General features: G+C 37.9%; 1 pseudogene; it reads right to left on the bottom strand.

Moving 5' to 3' along the window:
- Positions 1-3,415: 3,415 nt before the first annotated feature.
- On the bottom strand, positions 3,416-4,157 carry LOC150041532 (transcription factor A, mitochondrial pseudogene; annotated as a pseudogene).
- Between the last annotated feature and the right edge of the window lie 1,239 nt (positions 4,158-5,396).

Genomic DNA, 5,396 nt, shown 5'->3' with positions numbered 1-5,396 from the left:
CCCGGAGTAATTGTGAAGTCCTTTAGGCAGGAACAGTGTTTTTTCTAGTTTTTCCTACATCTTGCTACAATGCCTAGCCAAGTGTTTGACAAAAGAGTCAATTAATGAATTATAAATGCGAATGAATATAAGCTAAGGAGATGAGCTGCGATTTTCACAGAGATACTCGAGATATGAGCATACATTGATCCAAATATTTTCTAAAAGCAATTAGTTAGATTAATAGCCAGTGGTGTTGAATAAACACAACAGAGAATGAGGAACCGAATGCTAGCAATGGGTATTTCTTTTTGTTTTTGTTTCTTGTATTTTTTGTGTGTCATGGGGCTTGAACTCTGAGCCTGAACGTTGTCCCTGAGCTCTTCAGCTCAAGGCTACCTAGTTCCTAACCTTTGAACCACAGCACCACTTCCCACTTTCTAGTGATGAACTGGAGATAAAAGTCTCACAATCTTTAATGCCTGGGTTGACTTTGAACTGCGGTTCTCTGATCTCAGCCTCCTGAGTAGCTAGGATTACAGGTGTAAGCCACCCTGCCTGGCACAATAGGTATTTCTTACTAGTTAAGCAGTTCAGTATTGTTTATCTCCTAGTTTCTGGATGGATTTATCTAAGTCACCTATATCACTTTGTATAGTACACCAATAGGTGTAATTTTGTCTTTCACCAAAACTATGGAAATATATCATACTGGTCCAAGGACACCAGGTAGCCATTGGAGCAGTTATTGTAGCTTGCTTTTCTTTTAATAAGTTTTTATTTTGGGGGTAATATATAGAGGGGTTACAGTTATATTCACCATGGAACATGCCTTTTTGGTATATCTGGACTTGATACTGAACTTTGATGTCTGTGATCTATAAGATTAAGTGTATCAGTGTGAGACTTTCTTAACCCAGGATATCTTTGACAGCAATACAGTTTGCAGCCTGGGCCCTATCTTGAGTAAAGAGTTCTATGTTGTTTGCTGTTGTTAAGGTGACTTTGTTAAATAAAATACGGCTTATATGTCCTTTCCTATAGTAATTTATTATGTCTAGTCCCAATGCAAGTTGCTACAACAGCATTCAAAGAACATTGCATACATTCTGTCATTTAATTTACATCGCATGTGAGCCTCATTCTGCTATTGGATTGATTGTTCAATTTAGACACAGACATATTGAGTAGCTCAAAAAACTAGCAACCGAAACTATCTAATTTAAGTACCTATATACTCCTCTAATCATTATCATAGAAAATATTCATCAGTTTAATTTTTTTACCATCCAACAGAGAATTTTTATCTTGGAGGTGATACTAAGAGCGATTTGTTGATTATACCCTTTGAGGACTGTATCGCAGAAGGTTGTAATAGAAGCTCCTATTCTGCACTTCTTTTTCTAAACCATGTTTTAAAATTTAATTTTACAGGGCAGGAAGTTTGGTCTAGTGGTAAAGTGGTACCTAGCATGCACGAAGACCTGGGTTCAGTTCCCTGGTACCACATATACAGCCGAAAGTGGTGCTGTGGGTCAAGTGGCCTTGAGAAAGTCCAAGAACAGTGCTCAGGCACTGAGCTCAAGCCCAGGACTGGCACCAAAAAACAAAAAATAATAAAATTTAATTTTATTGACAGGGTGATGGACAGAGGAGTTTCAGTTACATACATAAAGTAATGAGTATGTGTCTTCTCCAACATTGTTACCCCCTCCCACATTTTTCTTCCACTTTCCCTTTCCCTTCCCCCACCGCCAAATTATAAAGTTCATTTCCAACATAATGTCTTGTGATTAATGCTGTTATATTGGTTCACCCTTGTGAACCAATCATCATCTTGTGTTTTGCAAATATGTGTGTGTGTGTGTGTGTGTGTGTGTGTGTGTGTGTGTGTGTGATGAGGCTTGAACTCGGCCTGGTAACTATTCCTGAGCTCTTCAGCTCAAGGCTACAGCCTTACCCTTGAGCCAAGCCCCACTTCCCATTTTCTAGAGATTAATTGGAGATAAGAGTCTCAGGTTCTTTTGCTCCTGGGCTGGCTTTGAACTTTGATCCTTAGATCCCAGCCTCCTGAGTATTACAGGCGTGAGCCACCATGCCCAGTCTTGTTTTGCAATTCTTATGCACATTTTTGAGCTTCAGTTTTCTAGTAGGCAATAGTTAAGTCTACAATCTACTTATTCTTTCCTTCTTTACTTTTACTTCACTGTAAAGATTTAGTAGCAATTCTCTTAAGAACAATGAGTTTTGTTTCTCATTATGGTTAGCTTATTACTCATTCTTTCATTATTTTAACTTCTTAATTTTTTTGAAATATTAGAATTTTTATTCTATGCTATATAAAATACGCATAGTTCTAGTACATAATTCATTTGCACTTTAGTAAAAGAAAAAGACAATGATGGGCCAGGAGTTTGGCCTAGTGGTTAAAGTGCTTGCCTAGCATGCATGAAGACCCGGGCTCGATTCCTTGGTACCACATACATAGAAAAAAGCCAGAAGTGGTGCTGAGGCTCAAGTGGTAGAGCTCTAGCCTTGAGAAAACCCAAGGACAGTGCTCAGGTCCTGAGCTCAAGCCCAGGACTGGCAAAAAAAAAGAAAAAGACAATGAGAAAATGGTTTATAAATCTCTGTCCCTTTTATAAAAGATTGTTACTGAAACTAACCAGTGCTTGAATGTACAGCCAACTCTGAATATGTACGGATTATACCTAGGAACTAGAATTTACCCAGATATAAGTTCTGGAGTTTGTTTTTAATGGCACAATTATATCAGAGAACACTTAGCTTCTACAGTATTGAGAAATTTGAAAACAAGCCTCTGCCTCCATGGAGGAGGAGAGGGGGGGGAAAGGTGCACAGGCAAGAATATCCTGTACATAATCAGCATCAGTATAAAAAAACTTCATGAGAAAGGGTATCAATGTTTGTGAAGTAATGCACCTTCTATCTGGTGAAAATAATGTAACCGTCCTATTAATCACAATAAAAATTATTAAAAAAACTTCACAGTGTGGTTTAGCTTTCTCAAAATAAAATAATTATCTGCTAAATTTTCAGGAAAGATTTTGACTCTATGGGTTTTGTTTTTGGTTTTTTGTTGGTTTTGGGACTTGAACTCTGGGACTAGGCATTGAGCCACAGTACCACTTCTGGTTTTCTGATGGTTAATTGGAGATAAGAGTCTCAATGGACTTTTTAGTACCTGGGCTGGCTTTCAACCATGATCCTCAGATCTCAGCCTCCTGAGAAGCTAGGAAAACAGGCATGAGCCACTGCGCCCAGCTGTGGTTCTTATAAACACACAATTTTTCCTGACCTTCATCTGTTTGGGTTTTACAAATACTAACACAAAATATGTTCAATTGGTAGAAGTCCATGGGCTAAAAAAAAGAAATTGAACATAAAATGTTTACCACGTTTATCTATTCTAATGTTACATCAGGCATTGAGACCTAATTGGCTTCTTTGACCATTTCCTGCCTTGACTTACAAGATCACTTCTTCCAACTTCTATCATTCATTCTTCCCAAGATCTCATTTCATTATTGTAATGAATTCTATCATCTTCAGAAAGCTGAAAATACACCTGCTTTTGAGAATCAGGCATATTTTCCCACATATCATTTAAAGTACTCAGTTTTTCCTTAGGTGGAACCTGTGGCTTCTTGAATTTTTTCAGCTATAAAAATGTAAGCTGAATGAGTTTTTTGGGGTTTAGCAAGAAATCTTAACTCCCTCTTTTTTTTTGATCAGTTCTTTACTTTTCAATCTTCTTTGTTTGATTTCTTTTTCTAGAGATAGCAACTGAGTTGGAGTAAGCTATTGTTGAATTCTGTGTATTTCTTCTTTGTATATTTTCCAATCTGCCTTATAAGCATCTTCATTTTTTTTCTTTGACTCAGAAAGTGCCCGCCATGCCTCTAAAATTTGTTGAATTAGTTCTTTATTTTCACATCCGGGTTCTGAGCTCTAAATACTGGTAGCTGTTCTTGAGAAAACCGAAGGTAGGAAGTCATAGGTTTCTTTGGATAACTACTCAAGGTAGATGAAAAGCATTTTGGAAAATACACAAACCTGAGAGGAGAACACAGGCGGCTCCCACAGCCAGGGCACAGCTCGGCTCTAGATCTCCCCAGTGCCCTCAGAGGGCCCCACACACCCCAGAGAATTGACATCATGCCATTCCTAACCAGCCAGCAGCCGGCCAGGACTCCATCTCACAGAACCTGCCAGTCAACATCATGGAGTCCCCACAGGGCCGACCTGAGCCCGCGTGCAGACGCTCAGGGCTTGTTATCATGCCCGCCACTCACAAGGCACTATGGGAGCTCACTAACTTCTTAATTTTTTATTATTATTTAAATAGATGTATAAAAGAGTTGCCATTTAACAAAGAATTTTGTGGCTAGAATACAACGTATCTTTTTTATTGTAATTAATAGAAGGGTTACATTATATTCACCAGATAGAAGGTGCATTACTTCACATACCTTGATAACCTTTCTCATGTCTTGGTCTCCATTTCCCTAACCCCACCTCCTCCCCTCATCTTGTTTTCCCCTCTTCCCTATCCTATCTCAAATAAACAAATAAACATACAATATACCATATAACAAGGTAAAATACTGTAATAATATGATAACCAAGGGACAACAAAAGAGATGAGAAATAACATAGTACATTAAGAATGACAATCACACATTATATGGCTCATGTTTCTATATCCAGGAAGTCCTTTTATTTAGCCTCATGATCTTATGTATCTAGGTTTTGCCCTATTGTAAACCTCTGCTCGGACAGTCCAAGGTTTATACTAATTATGACAAATGAGGGAAAGCATTGAGCCTATGTTTTGTTGAGTCTGGCTTACTTTCTAAGTCTTTCCATTTCCTAACAAATGGGGCGATGTCATTCTTTCTGACAGCAGCATAGAATTCCATTGTGTACAAATACCACATCTTCTTGATCCACTCATCAACTGAGGGGCATCTGGGTTGGTTCTATATCTTTGCTATGGTAAATAGTGCTGCAATGAACATCACAACATACCAAATTTTATTGTCTTCTTAGTACAGAAATTTAGCCATTGCCCAAGACCTGGCATCATTATGGTGTAATTTGTAACAAATTGTCTGTTCAGTAGTTGCAACCTATAAATTCTTCTCCTTTTCTTACTTCCTCTTCTCTTCTTCCTTCATTCTAAGCTTTTTACTTCTCTGAGAAATACTTATTTGAAGAAGAGAACAGAGATTTAAATTACAGCTTCAAGTATCACAGATTAGTTCTCTTTATAAAATTTCACAGTGGTGCACACTTTATTTTCTGCTGTTTATTTCCATGGATCTTCATCCTCCATATTTCTGAGTGTCTTCCCCCCTCCCCTAAGAAATGGTATATTTTATCATCATAGTAGG

The sequence above is a fragment of the Megascapheus bottae genome, chromosome X, assembly GCF_031878675.1.
Source record: "Megascapheus bottae isolate mThoBot1 chromosome X, mThoBot2.hap1, whole genome shotgun sequence".
Classification (NCBI taxonomy): domain Eukaryota; kingdom Metazoa; phylum Chordata; class Mammalia; order Rodentia; family Geomyidae; genus Megascapheus; species Megascapheus bottae.
This window is presented reverse-complemented; position numbering and strand designations above follow the sequence as displayed.